The following is an 18498-nucleotide window of genomic DNA, read 5'->3' as shown; positions in this document are numbered from 1 at the left end:
ATAAACATGAAATTGATTTAAATAGTTTTCTAGATTTTTTGTAGAATAATAAAATTTAAACAATGTTCTGAAGACTGCAAGGATGACACAGTCAAAAAAGAATCATCGTGGTGGTATTCTGTTAGTCAAAGCTGAAAGAACCTTTGTTTTTTAATTAATTTTAATAAAGATATTATTTGAGTTTTACAATTTTCCCCCCAATCTTACTTCCCTCCCCCCACCCCACCCCCCATGGAAAGCAATCTGTCAGTCTTTACTTTGTTTCCATGTTGTACCTTGATCCAAATTTGGTGTGATGAGAGAGAAATCACATCCTTAAAGAAGAGAAGTCTAAGAGGTAACAAGATCAGACAAAAAGACATCTGTTTTTTTTTTTTTCTAAATTAAAGGGAATAGTCCTTGAAATTTGTTCAAACTCCACAGCTCCTTATCTGGATACAGATGATACTGTCCTTTGCAGACAGCCCAAAATTGTTCCCGATTGTTGCACTGATGGAATGAGTGAGTCCTTCAAGGTTGAACATCACTCCCATCTTGCTGTTAGGGTGTACAGTGTTTTTTCTGGTTCTGCTCATCTCACTCAGCATCATTTAATGCAAGTCCCTCCAGGCTTCCCTGAAATTCCATCCCTCCTGGTTTCGAACATTTGTTTTAATAAATAATTTTTGAACTGAGGAGAAATAGAATAACAATCAATCGCATATCTGAAATGACACTTCAGTTATTGGATTAAGATTAAATCAATTGAAATTCAATGTTATTTTTTATATTATGATTGAATTTCAACCAGATATTACTATAGACACAAGAATTGAGCAAAATTTAAGAAAATTATACTATGGAAATCAATTGACTGTGGATTTTAAAATAAGTGGTAAATCTTGATATAGTCATGTTTATATCATTTTTAAAAAGAAAGACTGTTGCCAAACATTTTAAGCACTATACCCTTGGAGTGAGAATCTACCAGTGTCAAATTTTCTTAAAAATAAAAGCAATGCATTACCTTGCAACATACAATTCTAAAATGAGATTGAAGTTCCTGCTATAATCATTGTATTAAATAATAGAAAAGGATTTAAATATGACTCCTCTGGCTCATGTCAGTCAGTATGCATTTATTAAACACCTCTCATGTGTCATACACTGTAGTAATTCCTGGTGTTAAAAAAGGCAAAAGGCAGTCCCTGCCTTTCCAGAGTTCACAATATAATGGGGAAGAATATTTGTAAACAAGAGCAAAAAAGCACATCTGTACCAAGAAGGTATAATCATGAGTGGGAGGGCACTATAATTAAAGGGGAACAGAAACTGCTTCCTGTATATGGTGGTAATTTAGGTGCTACTTGATGGAACCCAGGAAAACCTGGAGGCAGAGATGAAGAGGCAGAGAATGAAGAGGCAGAGAATCAGAGTAAATGGGTAGAGGTGAAACATGAAGATTCTTGTTCATGAAACATCAAGGTGGTCAATGCTATTAAATCAGTTAGTGCTGGAAGTGGGGAAAGACAACAAGGGCTTTAAAGTTTAAGAAGATGAGAACACCAAAGGATTTTATTTTTGATCCTGGAAGTGATAGGGTGTTTATTGTGAGTGTGGATAGTGAGAGAGATTAAAGGAAAGTACATGTTCAACCCTGTATTTTAAGAAAATTTGATTTTGGACTGATTGGAAAATGAACTGAGGTTCTTATTGTATATTGTTAATGTCTCCAATTTTTATCTTTATTTGTGCTTTTGTTTTATTTTTTATTCATTTTGTAGTTAAATACAAAACTATTTCCATGAAAAAAAAAAAGAGAATATAGGAGTGGATTCTATATGAAACCAAAAATTTACATTTTGCAATAGCCCATGTAATAAATTCTACTTGTAGTTTTTTTTTAAGGATTTTGCAAGGCAAATGGGGTTAAGTAGCTTGCCCAAGGCCACACAGCCAGGTAATTATTAAGTGTCTGAGGCCAGATTTGAACTCAGATACTCCTGACTCCAGAGCCGGTGCTCTATCCACTGCGAACCTAGCCACCCCTACTTATAGTTTTCAAAGGAATCTGGATATTCTGTGTGTCCTTCTACATTTTCTTTTTTGCTACACTGTTTATTTTTTTACGTTTTTGCAAGGCAAATGGGGTTAAGTGGCTTGCCTAAGGCCACACAGCTAGGTAATTATTAAGTGTTGGAGGCCAGATTTGAAGTCAGGTACTCCTGACTCTAGGCTTCACCAAGCCCACTTCACCACCGAGCCGCCCCAACACTGTGCTTTTTTACTATATTTTTTCTGTTTAAGATTAAGTTATAGATAGATAGATAGATAGAGAGATAGATAGATAGATAGATAGATACACAAACACACATATATGGAGGGTCACGCTATGTGTATTTCTATTTGTTAGTTCTTTCTCTACGGTTGGATAGTATTTCTCTTCTTAGATTCAGTCTTTCCTTATTTTTCTAAGTCAACCAGCTTATCATTTCTTAACTCTATCACAATATTCCATCACAGTCATATACCACAGATTGCTTAGCCATTCCCCTGATGAAAAGCATGTATAACTTTAGGCAATGTCTCAATGCAAACTTTAGGTATTGTGTCAAAGTTATATTAATAAATATTTCACTAATAATATTTAGCAATATTCTCACATAATTTTATATAGGTTTGATTTCCTCATTGAAAACCTGCCTGTTCATACCCTTTGGCCATTGATCAATTGGATTATGACTCCTTTACTTTTTTAAAAATTTTATTTCTTTTCCAATTGCAAACAAAGATAGTTTTCAGCATTCATCTACATGCAAGTTTTTGAGTTCCACATTTTTCTACACATTCTCCTTTTTCTCTGCAATCGCCATGGCAAGGGAAGAACCTGATAAAAGTTATACATGTTCATTCCTGTTTATCACATTTCCATATCAATCATGTTGTGAAAGAGGAAATTAGAACTTGGGGAAAAAACATGAGGAAGTAATAAAAGACAAAAAACATATTTTAAAAAGTGAACACAGTATGCTTTGTTTTGCATTCAAACTCCATAGTCTGTTTGTTTGGGGTTTTTTGGTGGGGGGGGTTATTGCTGTTGTTTGTTTTTGTGTTTTTTCTGTATGTGGATGCCATTTATCATAATGGGTCCCTAAGGGAGGTCTTTGATCATTGAATTGTTGAGAGGAACTGCATCTCTCATAGTTGCTCCATCTCACAATGTTTAGCTAAGATCTGTTGGCTCGGCTCACTTCACGCAGTATCAGTTCATGGATGCCTTTTCAGGCTTTGCTAAAGTCTGATCCCTCGTGATTTCACATTCCTGTAGCATAAACTACATAAACTACCTGTAGCATAAACTACCTGTAGCATAAACTACCTGTACCATAACCTGTTCAGTCATTCCCCAATTGGTGGGAATTCCCCGATTTTCCAATTCTTTGTCACTACCAAAAAAACCACTCCAATAAATATTTTTGTGCTTGTGGGACTTTTCCCCTTTAGGACAATATCTTTGGGATACAGACCTAGTAATGTTTGGTATATAGACCTAGATCAAAGATATGGACAGTTTTATTGAACTTTGGGCATAGTTCCAGAAACACCAGAAAGGTTTAATCAGTTCACAACTCCAGCAAAAATGCTTTAGTGTCCTAGTTTTTCCAAATCCTCTCCAACATTAATCAGTTTTCTTTTTTGTCATCTTAGCCAATCTGATAGGGTTTGAGGTGATACCTCAGAGTTGCTTTAATTTTCATTTCTCTAATAAATGACACTTTGGAACACTTTTTATAGGATTATAAAAAGCTTTAATTTCTTCATTTGAAAACTGCCTATTCATATCCTTTGACCTTTTATCAGTTGGGGAATGACATGTAATACTATAATTTTACTCTTTTCTCTATATATTTTAGAAATGAGACATTTATCAGAACCCTTAATTGAGAAAATTATTTCCAAATTTTTGGTTTTCCTTCTCTACAGCATTGGTTTAATTAGTGCAAAACCTTTTTAAATTTAAGGTAGTCAAAATCGTTCATTTTACAATTTATAATGTACTCTATTTCTTGTATGGTCATAAATTTCTCCCCTTTCCATAGATCTGACAGAGCATTTCTTGAGCTGTGAATTGGTCTATGGTATTTCCCCTTTATGTCTAAATCCTGTACCCATTTTGACTTTATGTTAGAAAACAGTATGAGATGTGAGTCTATGCCTATTTTTTGTCATACTATTTTTCAGTTTTTCCAACAGTTTTTCTCAGTAGTTACTTCTTATTCCAGAAGCTAATGTCTTTGTGGTTGTCAAACAAGAGATTAGTATAATCATTTACTATGTTTTCTTTTGTACCCACCCTAATCGACTGGTTCATTTACTCTACTTCTTAACCAATACCAGGCACGGCTTTATAATATAGTTTCACATCTGGTACATTGTGACCACTTTCCTTCCTTTAAATTTTTTTTCATCAGTTCCCTCAATATTCTTGACCTTTTTTGCTCCAAATGAATTTGTTACTATATTTTCTACATCAGTAAAATAGTTATTGGGTAGTTTGATTGGTATGGCACTAAATAAATAATTTAATTTGGATATATTTGTCATATTTAATATATTAGCTCCACAATCAAGGATAATTGACATTTTTCCAGTTGTTTAGATCTAACTTTATTTGTTTATAAAGTGACTTGCAGTTGTGTTCATACAGTTTCTGGGTTTGTCTTGGGAGGTAGACTCCCAAGTATTGTATGTTGTCTATAGTTACTTTAAATGGAATTTGTATTTCTCTCTCTTGAACTTAGATTTTAAGTAGAATTGAATGAGAGATCTTTTAAAGCATAGTTTGAGGTCTACATATCCTTTTATGACATTGTATTAATTTTTCTCTTCATGATTTCACTTGATTTTCTACATATCTTACTTTCTGCAATTTTGTTGTTTTATCAAGCTCTGTAATTTGATTGTCATAGCATTAAAATTATAATTGAATTTTGGTAATATTGTCATTTTGATGTTGTTGCCATGGCATGGCCGTGAGTACTGAGTATTCCTCCAGGGATTTTGATTGCTCATTTTTTAAATTATAATTGTGTAGTTGCATCTATGTAAGTCATTTTTGTGGGTGTTTTGGAAAGTTGAATGCCTGATTTTTTATGCATTTCAAAGTTACTTCTCACAGTATTTCCCTTTCTGTTCATTTTTCTTCTCTATTGTTGTTATAATATTGTTGTTGATTTTTGAGGATTTATTTTGTAGCCTACAGCTTTGTAGACTATTAATTGTCTCACTTTTTATCGTTAAAAATTACTTTGAGTTTTCTAATTAAACCATCAAATCATCAGTAAACATGGAAACTTTAATTCCTCTTTACCTCTTCATTCTTTTAGCTTTTTATCTTATCTTGTTGCTATCACTAATATTTCCATGGCTATATCAAATAATAGTGGGAAGAGTGGGAATCTGTATTTGCAAATGATAACCGCTTTCAGTTTTAGATTCTTTTTATGATATTAGAGTATGTAGCATAATAGACTGTTATACTTTGTGAAAGATTTTCATTCTATTGAGATTATTGCATAATTTGTGCATTGGGGGGGTTTCATACAATTAAATTACATTCATTGGGTTTTTTAAAATATTAAACCATTCTTGCATCCCTGATATATATACCAGTTGATCATAATTGATTTCTGGTACTCTGATAGGATTTTATTTAAAATTTCAGTGTTAATATCGATTAATTGCATTGGCTTATAATTTTCTTTTTGAATTTACTCTTTCCTTTGTTAATGTAGAAAGAGAATATTTCTCTCACATAGAAAATATTTAGAGAATAATTTGTGAAGTGTGGGTATTATCTGTTCTTTCATACTTGGAAAGAATTTTCCTGTGAATCTATTGATTACAGGGTTATTTTTGTATGTCTTTAAGACAAAGATCTTTTTTCTTTTTCTGAGATTGGATTATTTAAAATTTATTCCTTTTCTTTTCCTAGAAAGAAAAGAAAAGATAAAAAAATCTAAACAAGTTTTCAACTGTAGAAATCTTGGAGCATCTTCAGCAAAGAGCTGTCACTTTGGGGAGAAGGGGGAAAAAAGCCTAGCTAGGTGGGAGAGCATTGAAAGCCAGCAGGGAGGCTTTTAGCCACAATGCAGTTCAGGTCCCTGCAGGTTGACAACAGCACAAGATTCAACAACTAGATAGGTATTCAGCAGGAAGTGTTCCAACCCCAAACAAAGTCTTAACTCTGGGGACACAGGGGCAAAAGACAGCACTGGGTTGGGAATAAATCACTGTATAGGCAGAGACTGAACCTAAAGAAGGAAACAAACCTCTGCAAAGGCAATGCCTAGGTTGCATAGTCAACATCTTGGCCAACAAAAAGCCAGGGATCAGATCCCAACCCCAGCATGAACAAGTTAAAATTACCTACATGGGAAGTCTCAAAGGAATCTCTGTATTGGATTGAAATCCAAAACTTCATAGAAGAATTTAAAAAAATATATAAAATTGAAGAAGAGAGGAAGATAGAAAATAAAAAAATTGAGACATATAGGGCAGTTATGATAAATTAGACAAAGAAATCAACTCCTTTAAAAGTAAAAATAACCAACTGAAAAAAGAATGTAACTCTTCAAAAAATAAAATCAACCAAGTGGAAGATGAATACAATTAATTTAAAACCCAAATCAACCAACTGGAAAGGGAATGCAACTTCACAAAAAGTAAGTTGTTCCCATCTGCACATTCCCCAGGGGAAGTCTTCATATGCTTGAACTAGATAAAACCCTGATGGACAGAAATTTTGAGGCCTTCTGTTACATTCTACCTGGTTTAGCCTACAACTATTAGGCTGCTAACAAAGGTTAACTTCAAAGAAAAGAAGAAAATACAGCTTCCTAAGGAACAAATTTGGATTTTATAACCTTATAGGCACTCAGAATACCAAGGCATAAGCAACATTATACAGGCATTTTACAAGAAGAAAACAAAGGAGATGAGTCAATGGAGAAAAGGGGAAATATTTGGTAGGAAAACCAAAGGATTCATTATCTGATGCTTGTCCATTTTGCCTTCTTCACATCTCTCACATGTGCCACCTCTGTCCCTTGACACTGTTACCACTTTGAGGTAGCTTGTTCATTTCATACCTGGACTGTTGAAGGAGTCATGCTTTTTGCTTCTCCTGTTTCCATTTCCCCCCTACTTCACTCCATTTTCCATCAGCTATCCAAACAGTCAAATCCAAACACTGAACTCCATTATTCAATGACCTCCAGAGTCTCCGGGATGAAATTTAAAATCTCTGCTTGGCATTCAAAACTCTTCCTCTCTGGTGACCTCTCCAGTCTTCTTTCACCTTATATTCTCTTAACCACACAATCTGTGATCCAGTGCCTCAACAAGATGCTCCATCATCTGACTCAGACCATTTTCACTGGTTATCCACCATGTCTCAAATAGTTTCCATTCTTGTCAAGGTTTTCCTGTAATTCCACAGTCTATGAAAAGTAATTTCCCCAATTACTTCAATTCTAATACCTTCCTATTTCAAATATACCATGTATATATCTGGATTATACATAAATGTTAGCATGTGATTTCTACCTTTAGATTGGGAGATCCTTAAGAACAGAGACTACCTTTAACCTGTCTTTACATCTCCAGTGTTTAGCATAATGACTGAAATTAGGAGGTAAATTAATGAATGTTGACTAATTGACTGATGGAAAGAAGAATATATTCATTATTCAAGTTCAAGGAGATAAGGGGAAGGGAACAAATACTGAAAATATTGAGAAAAAGTCATTTTAAGAGGCAGCTAGGTGGCACAATGGATGCAACACCAGCCGGGGCACTCAAATCCAGCCTCAGACAATTAATAATGTCCTAATTCTGTGACCTTGGGCAAGTCACTTAACCCCAATGCCTTGAAAAAACAAAACAAAAAAAACAACAAAAACAAAAACAAAAACAAAAATGAAAAAGTCATTTTGGATAAACATAACTGGTCTCTTAACCAAGGACAACAATTACTTGTTACTATAGTGGATAAGATTTTGACTGTGTCCTTGCAGAGGGATGAAGATTTTCTAATATTAGGGCACTAGGGGCTTTGAGGAATTTTACATTTTTAAGCAATCAAGATATATTAAAATGATTGTGGTTCCTATTCCAACACATACACATGACACCAGGTGCCCAGGGCTTTCCATACTGCTGTCCCTCACAGTACTATATAACTGGAAGAAAATGGTAGGCCATCAAGTCCACCTCTAGCAGTTGAAAGAAGAGGAAGCTGCCTTGAGCAAGTGACTCCCCTGAGGTAAAACAACTTTTCACTGAGTTCAGATGAAAACTTACATAGATCTCACTCCAACCATAGGATTCTGTTAAATGGCCTTGTGATGCCTCCCATATATCTCCCAGTTCTAAAGCTCTAACTTACATTTCTAACCCTCTCTCCCTTCTTGGAATCTGTGTCTTTCACTCCCCATGTCCTAGAATCACTGTCCTGCACAGATTTAGACTCCGAGAGGGTAGGAATTGCAGGGAATTTTGATTCCATGTCTATCATTTTAGGGCAGAAGCAAAAAAGACTTGGCCACTTTAAGTGATTTTCCCAGAGTCACACATCTAGTAAGAACATAAGTGTGAAAGGATTTGAACTCAAGCTGTGTTGACTTCATTTCATCATTCCTACATATGGCCCTCCCAGTCGTTCACTTCATCTATATCTCTCTCCTCATCAATGAACAATTCTCTCTAAATCCTCCAAATCCTTTGGATTCTAATCCCAAGTGAGTGTTGCTTCTCTCTGCTTCATCCACAAACTCATAAAACTTGAGGGACCTTAAAGGCCTTCATGGTCAGTTTTATCATTTTAAAGGGGAGGACATTGAGGAAGAGAGAGGCAACATGATTTGCCAGAATAACAGCTATTGAGCATCAGTTTTCTAACCCAAATGTATTTATTCCAATTTCTGTTTTCTTTGATCATGTTTCCCCTCCAATCTCCTTGGGGAACCTTTACCTTTGAATCTCTCCCCCCCCCTCACCCCGCAGAGTCTTCTGCCTCCACTTTCATCCTCTCCGCAGTGCTCACTCTCGTTCTCTCTGTCTCTGACTATATCTCTCTCCCTCTTCTCCTCCTTCTTCTCTCTATCGCATCCTCAAAACTTTTTCTAATTACTCTAACTCCCACTCAGGAATCAGAGGTCTTGACTTCCAGCCAAGATGGCAGAGAGAAGACAGTCACTATGCTAAGGTCTCCTGGCTTTCCCTCAAAACTAATATAAATCAAGCCTCTTAACAGAAATTCAATCAGCAAATTCCAGAAAAAGAAGCTAGGAGAAGAAATACCAACAAGGTCTGTTTTCAGGGATAGCGGGTGAACCGGAGGCAAAAAACAGAGAGCCAGCAGGGATGGGGTGAGACATGAACAAACCTAAGATCAGCCTCAGAGGCATTGACTGTGGGAGCTGCAGTCCAAGAACCAACTAAGCCACTTGTGGGAGCAGTGGTCTGGGGACCTGCAGCACATAATGTTACAGAGTGTGACTGGACATCGGTCCACTGGGCTTGGCTAGTCTGGAGAACCACAGGGTCCATACTTTCACTTCAGCATAGTCCTCTTCCCAGAACAGTAACAGCCCCCCACCCCACCCCCACCTAGGTTCAGGCAAGGACAGCAGAGCTCCCTCAGCTGAATAGGGAAATTAACTATCTCTCCCCAGTCAGTCCACAATATTCAAGGATAGCAGTATCCAGTAGCAAACCCCACCCCCTCCAGGCCTAAGGTGATGGCCTCAAAGCAAGGCCACAGACACTCCAAATAAAGCAACCAGCATTCCCTACTGGCTGTCCCACTTGGAGTTACTAAGCCAAGAGAATAAAGCCTCTAGCACACCCTACTGGCCTGCCTACCTGGAGTTAATAAACCCAGTGAGAAAAGTCTCAAGGAATAAAAACAGGGGAAGACAGTATCGAGGGCAATAAAGAGTAATTATAACTTTAATTGTGAGTGGAATGAACGCTCCTATAAAACACAACCAAATAGCACCATGGAAAAAAATCAGAATTGTACAGTATGCTACTTACAAGAAACTGATTTGAATCAGAAAGATACATATTGAGTAAAGGTAAAAGGTTGGAGCAAGATATAGTTTGCTTCAGCTGAAGTGAAGCAAGGGTAGCAAACATTATCTCAGACAAACAGCTGCTAAAATAGATCTCATTAAAAGAGATAAGGAAGGAAACTATATCCTTGAAAAAAGATACCATAGACAATGTAGCAATTTCAGTAGTACATATGGATGTACCAAGTGGTATAGCATTCCAACTGCTTGGAGGAGAACCTGAATGAGTTACAGGAAGACATAGACAGCAAAACTCTTCTGGTGGGAGACCTCAACCTCCTACTCTTAGATTTAGATAAATCTAACCATAAAAAAAGAAAGAAGTTAAGGAGGTAAATAGAATGTTAGAAAACCCAGGCCTGACAAACCTTTCAAGAAAATTGAATGGGGTTAGAAAAAAATTTGATTTTTTACTGCATTACATGGCACTTACACATTAATTCACCATGTACTACAGCATAAAAACCTAATAATCAAATGCAGAAAGGCAAATATATGATCTTCTCATATCATAATGCAATAAATGTCACATGCAAAAATGGGTCAGGGAGAGATAGAGCTAATACTATGTGGAAACTAAATAATCTCATTTCAAAGAATGAGTGGATGAAACAACAAATTAAAGAAAGAATTAATGATTTCATCTTAGATAATGACAATAATGAAACAACATGCCAATACTGATAGGATACAGCCAAAGCAGTTGGCAGGGGACATATTATATCTTTAAATGCTTACCTGAGTAAATTAGAGAAAGAGGAAGTCAGTGAACTAAGCATGCAACTAAAAAAAAGACTAGAGAAAGAACAAATTAAAAACCCCCAATTAAATATGAAATTAGAAATTCTAAAAATTATAGAAATGATTAATAAACTTGAAAGTAAGAAAGCTATTGTACTAATAAATAAAACCAAGTGTTACTTTTATGAAAAAAATGAAATTGATAAAACTGTTTTACACAATATATACAATATATAAATCTCTGTTTTATACAATAATTTGATTTAAAAAAAGAAAGAAGAAAACCAAATTGCAAGTATCATAAATGAAAAAGGTGAACTCACCACCAATGAGGATGAAATCAAAGTAATAATTCAGAATTATTTTGAACAATGATATGCCAATAAGTTTGATAATCTAAAGTGAAATGGATGAAAATTTACAAAAATATAAGTTGCCCAGGTAAAATGAAGAGTAATTAAATATCTAAATAACCCTATCACAGAAAAAGAAATTCAACAAGCCATCAATGAACTCCCTAAGAAAGAATCTCCAGGCCCAGATGGATTCATTCAATTCTTTCAATGATTTAAGAAACGTTTGTTTCCAAATCTATATAAATTCTTTTGAAAAATAGGTGAAGATGGAACTCTGCCTAACTCTTTCTATGACACCAGTATGGTGCTGATACGTAAACCAGAAAGAGTCAAAATAGAAAAGTAAAATTACAGACCTATCTCCCTAATAAAAACAGATGCAAAAACCCTAAAGAAAATCGTAGTAAAGTGATTACAGCAAGTTAACACTAGGATAATAGACTATAACCAAGTAGGATTTATCCATGGAATGCACAGTTCGTTCAATATGAGGAAAACTGATATAATTAATGATATCAATAACAAACCTATCAGAAATCACATCATTATTTCAATAGATGTTGAAAGGCTGAAAAAACCTTTGACAAAATCCCACACTCATTTCTACTTAAAATACTAGAAAGTTTAGGAATAAATGGATTGTTCCTAAGAATAATAAGCAGTATCTATCTGAAACCATCAACAAGCATTATATGCAGAGGGGATAAGCTAGAGGCATTCCCAATAAGATCAGGGGTGACAAAGAGTTTAGCTTTAGGGATTAAAAACTCTATCTTCAATAAAAACTGATGGGAACGAACATTGGAAGGTAGTATGCCCGAAACTTGGATTAGACCAACACCTCACACCTTACGAAGATAAGATCAAAATGGATACAGGGCTTAGACACAAAAGACTATTATAAGCAAACTAGGAGATCAAGGAACAGTTATCTATCAGATCTAGGGAAAGGGAAGCAGTTTATGACCAAGGAAGTGATGGTGAACATCATTAAAAACAAACTAGATAATTTCAATTATATTAAATTAAAAAGCTTTTGCACAGACAAAACCAGCGTGACCAAGATCAAAAGAAATGTAGTAAACTGGGAAACAATTTTTCCAACTAGCATTTCTGACAAAGCACTGATTTCTAAAATACATAGAGAACTTAGTCATGTTCATAAAAAAAAAAAATAAGCCATTACCCATTTGCCAAATGGTCAAAAGATATGTGGAGACAATTTACAGATAGTCATATGAAAAAAATGCTCTAAATCATTACTGATTAGAGAATGCAAATTAAAGCAGCTCTGAGGTACCACCCCACACCTTTCAGATTGGCCAATATGATCATAGAGAACAATGATCAATGTTGGAAGGGATGTAGGAAATCTGGGACACTAATGCATTATTGTTGTACAAAAATATTCATAGCAGCTCTATTTGTGGTAGCAAAGAATTGGAAATTGAGAGACTGTCCATCAATTGGGGAATGGCAGAACAAACTGTATTATATGTACCTTATGGAACACTACTGTTCTATTAGAAATCAGGCAGGATGGGAATTTGGAGAAGTCTGGAGGGATTTTCATGTACTGATGCTGAGTGAGATGAGCAGAAGCAGAAGAACATTGTACACCATAACAACATCATTGGGTTAATGATCAACCTTAATGGACTTGACCATCTCATAATTGCAACAATCAAGGAATCAAGGACAATTTCTGGGTATCTGCAATGGAGAATATGATATGTATCCAGAGAAAGAACTGCGGAGTTTGTACAAAGACCAAGACTATTATGTATAATTAAAAAAAAAAAGTGTTATCTTATGTAAACTTTCTATCTCTTAAATTCTAGTTTTTTAAAGATATGATTTCTCTCTCAACTCATTCAATTAGATCTATGTATATAGCATGGAAACAATGTAAAGATAAACGGACTGCCTTCTGTGAGGAGTGGGGGGAGGGAAGCAAGTTTTGAGAAAAAATTATAAAACTCACAAATAAATAAATTAATAACTTTTAAATAAAGAACAGGGGTGAAACAAGGGTGCCCATTATCACCACTACTTTTAAATACAGTGTTAGAAATGTTAGCTTCTGCAATAAAAGAACAACAAGAAATTAAAGGAATTAGAATAGGGGAGGAAGAGACAAAACTCGCTTTGCACACGACATGATGGTATGCCTAGAGAATACTTAAAAATCATCTAACAAAATAGAAACAATTGGCAACTTTAGGAAAGTTGCAGGATATAAAATAAACTCTCATGAATCCTCAACATTTCTATATATGACTAGAAAGATTCAATAGTAACAGCTAGAAAGAGAAATCCCATTCAAAGTAATTTCAGGGGGCGGCTAGGTGGCATAGTAGATAAAGCACCGGCCCTGGAGTCAGGAGTACCTGGGTTCAAATCCGGTCTCAGACACTTAATAATTACCTAGCTGTGTGGCCTTGGGCAAGCCACTTAACCCCATTTGCCTTGAAAAAAAAAGACAATATAAAATGCTTCAGAGTCCACCTGCCAAGTCAGAGTCAGAAACATTTTGAAAACAATTATAAAACACTTCTCACACAAATTAAATCAGATTTAAATAACTGGACAAATATAATAATAATATAATATAATATAATATAATATAATATAATATAATATAATATAATATAATATAATATACTAACAAATATAATAAAAATGACAATTCTACCTAAATTAAACTTCTTTAATGTCCTACCAATCAAAATTCAAAAAAAATTTCTTTAATGAGTTAGAAAAAAATGTAAGTAAATTCATATGGATAAATAAAAAGTCAAGAATTTCCACGGATTTAATGAAAAAAAGTGCAAAAGAAGGTGGCTTAGCCCTACCAGACCTAAAATTACATTACAAATCACCAGTCATCAAAACTGTCTGGAATTTGCTAAGAAATAGAGTGGTGGATAAGAGGAATAGACTAGGTACAAAAGAGATTTCAGGAAATGATTATAGTAATCTGCTATTTGATAAAACCAAAGAGTCCAGCTTTGGGGATTAAAAACTTTCTCTTTGATAAAAACTGTAGAGAAAATTGTAAGTTGGGAGTTAATATGGCAGAAACTAGGATTAGACCAACATCTCACACCCTATACTGAGATAAGATCAAAATGGGTACAGGAAACAAACTGGGAGATCAAGTAATAGTTTACCTGTCAGATCTATGGAAAGGGAAGCAGTTTATGACCAAGGAAGAGATAGAGAACATCATTAAAAACAAATTGGATAATTTTGAATACATTAAGTTACAAAGTTTTTGCACAGACAAAACCACTGCAACCAAGATCAAAAGAAATACAGTAAATTGTGAAACAATTTTTGCAACTATTTTTTTCTGACAAAGGACTCATTTCTAAAATGTATAAAGAACTGAATTAAATTTATAAAAAAAAGCCATTCCCCAAAAGACAAATTGTCAAAGGTTATGCAAAGGCAATTTACAGATCAAGAAATCAAAGCTATCAATAGTCATATGAAAAATTGATCCAAATGCTTATTGATTAGACAAATGCAAGTAAAAGAAGCTCTGAGGTAACATCTCACACCTATCAGGTTGGCAAATATGACTAGAAAGGACAATGATCACTGTTGGAAGGGAAGTAGAAAATCTGGGAAACTAATACATTGTTGGTAGAGATGTGGTGTCAGTCAAACTTTATGGAGAGCAATTTGCAATTATGCCCAAAGGGCAATAAAAATGTTCCAGCAATAGCACTACTGGGACTATACTCTGAAGAGATGATGAAAAAGGATAAAAACCTCACTTGTACAAAAATATTCATAACAGTTCTGTTTGTGTTGTCAAATAATTGGAGATTGAGTGAATGTCCATTAACTGGGCAATGGCTGAACAAATTGTGGTAGATGCATATTATGGAACACTATTGTTCCATTAGAAACCAGCACAAGCATAGATCATGCAAATGCAACAGAATTTTCCAAACTGACAATCTCAACACATATCAACAAACACAGGCCGATGGCAAATTCCTGACACCTCAGGGATGCCGTGAGGGGAGATTTTGGTGTCCCGTCCGACCATCTCTTTCTTCCAAAGGCCGACCACATGTGGTCCTTGCTATCGCAAGGAGGTGTAACAGGATCTCCACTTTGGCCGAATGGGGCATTGCAGTCGAGGGGAGGTCCATACTAAGACTATGTCTACCTAGTCCTAGGGCCCTGGAACATCATCAGGGGCCAGTTCCCCTAGGAAAGGGAGAGACAGTCTGTTCAAACCTAAACTTGAGGTTCCCGTAGTCTCCTTTGGTGAAACAAAACACCAAGATCTTGCTAGGGCCTCCAAATGTTGTACCCAAAGAGGGAGACGGAGACCAGAATTTGATAACTTTGGAGATCTTAATTCCCAGGGACTGTCTGGGGATAAAGAACACGCAAATCAGAGAGCCCCTGAGTGTTCAGGGGATATAGGGTTATATAGTGTTTTGAGGGGGAGAGGTACTGAGAGGTAGCAGGATACAGAAGCAAAGATAGCATTGAGATATATTATCCTGTCATAAGGTTCCATATAGATAGGGATGAGAAGGGGGTCAGGGTCTTTGGGTAATGTTAGAACATATTTTCTGAGATGGAGGGGGTCAGGAATTCACAGACTTCCCACAGGTTTGAGGCAGTGGAAATTACTACCTTATGGTTACAGTCACATCTGGGGAATGGGGAGGCAGTCCTGGAATTTAACTGATACAGCAAGTTAATTAGGCTAACAAGGGTGCTTTGTAAAGTTTTAGACAATTCATGGCATATCTGTGACCCCAGGGTCAAGCATTTGGATCCAGTCAGACTATACACAAATATTGATATTGCAAATTAATGGAATATCTGTGACCCCAGAGTCAAGCATTTGAGTCCTGTCAGACTATACACAAATATTGATTCATTAGATGGTATTCTCCATTGTAGATACCCTCAAATTGTTCCTGATTATTGTGTTGATGAAATGAGCAAGTCCATTAAGGTTGATCATTATGTCCATGTTGCTGTTAGGGTGTAGAATATTCTTCTGGTTCTGCACATAGCACTCAGCATCAGCTCATGGAATTCTTTCCAGGCTTCTCTGAATTCCCATCCCTCCTGGTTTCTAATAGAACAATAGTGCTCCATCACATACATATACCACAATTTGTTCAGTGATTCCCCAACTGATGGACATTCACACCATTTTCTATTATTTGCTACCACAAAAGTAGTTGCTTTGAATATTTTTGTACAAGACAAGTTTTTACTATTTTTCATAATCTCTTCAAGATATGGATCCAGTAGTATTATTGCAGGATCAAACAGCATGGCACATTTTTATTGACTTTTGGGTATAATTACAAATTGCTCTTCAGAAAAGTTGGATCAGTTCCCAGCTCCACTAACAAAATATTAGTGTACCAGATTTCCCACATCCCTTCCAAAACTGATCATTGTACTTTCTGGCCATATTGACCAATCTGAGATCATTTTTCTTATATTAGTTCGGACCATCCATGAATATTTGATATTTGCCCAGTTATTTTAATCTGATTTTATTTGGGTGAGAAATGTTATATAGTCGTTTTCATGGAGTTTCTGAGTCTGCCTTGGCAGATGGACTCCTCAATATCTTACATTGTCCAAAGAACAACTCTTTTGGGTTCTTGCTGCAGGATCTTGCTAGTAATATATAGAAATGGTGAGGATTTATGTGGGATTATTTTATATATTTTGTATTTGCAAAAGTTTCTAATTGTTTATAGTAGATTTTTAGATGATTTTTTAGATTCTCTAGGTTATACCATCATGTCATCTGCAAAGAGTCAAAGTTTTGTTTCTTCTTTCCCAATTCTGATTCATTCAATTTCTTTTTGTTCCCTTACTTCTGAAGCTAACATTGCTAATGCAATATTAGATATTGGTGGTGATAATGGGCATCCTTGATTTATCCATTATCTTATTTGGAATGCCTCTAGGTTATCCCCATTGCTTGTAATGCTTATTGATGGTTTTAAACAGATACTGTTAATCATTCTAAGGAACAGCCTATTTATTTCCATGTTTTCAAGTGTTTTTAGAAGGAATGGACATTGCATTTTGTCAAAGGCTTTTTCAGCTTCTATTGAGATAATCATGTTATTTCTGTTAAGTTTTTTTGACGTAGTCAATTATACTAACTGCTTTCCCAATACTGAACCAAACCTGTAGTCCTGCGAAACATCCTGCTTGGTCATTATCCTAGTAATAACTTGTAATCGCTTTGCTAAGATTTTATTAAAGATTTTTGCATCCATATTCTTTAGGGAAATTAGTCTATAATTTTCTTTCTCTTATTTGACTCTTCCTGCTTGGGGTATCAGCACCATATTTGTGTCCTAGAAGGAGGCAGACAGAGTACTGCCTTCATCTATTTTTCCAAAGGGTGTATATACATATATACATATATATATATATATATATATATATTTGGAACCAATTGCCCCTTAAATGTTTGACAGAATTCACTTATGAATCCATCTGGCCCTGGAGATTTTTTTCTTAGGTAGTTCAATAATGACTTGTTGAATTTCATTTTCAGAGTTAGGGTTATTTAGTTATTTAATTTCCTCTCCATTTAACCTGGGCAATTTATACTTTAGTGAATATTAATCCCTTTCAATTAGATTATCAAATTTATTGGCATAGAGTAGGGCAAAATAATTCTGCATTGTTACTTTAATTTCCTCCTCATTGGTGGTGAGTTCATTGCTTTCATTTATGATATTATAAATTTGAATTTCTTTTTTTAGTCAAATTAACCAAAGTATTATCAATTTTATTGTTTTTTTCATAATACCAATTCTTGGCAATATTTATTAGTTCAATTGATTTCTTGCTTTTGATTTTAGTAATCACTCCTTTAATTTTTAGAATTTCTAATTTGATATTTAACTGGGAGGGGTTTAATTTGTTGTTTCTCTTATTTTTTCTAGTTGCACTAGTAGAATTATTTTCTTTTTCTCTATTTTATTCATGTAAGCATTTAAAGATATAATATATGCCCTAGCAACTGCCTTGGCTGTATCCCACAAGTTTTGATATGTTGTCTTGCTATTGTCATTATCTAGGATGAAATTAAAATTTCTATCTATAATTTGTTGTTTGATCAATTCATTCTTTTTTTTAATTGTTAAATTCAGGTAAGATTTATTTGAGGCAATAGAACTTACAAAAACCAGTTTTCCTATAACACTGTAGGGGTTGTCAGAGAAAGAAAAATGTTATTATGTGTCCCATTTTCTCCCCAC

This window comes from Macrotis lagotis, chromosome X (genome assembly GCF_037893015.1).
Source record: "Macrotis lagotis isolate mMagLag1 chromosome X, bilby.v1.9.chrom.fasta, whole genome shotgun sequence".
Taxonomy (NCBI): Eukaryota; Metazoa; Chordata; class Mammalia; order Peramelemorphia; family Peramelidae; genus Macrotis; species Macrotis lagotis.
This window is presented reverse-complemented; position numbering follows the sequence as displayed.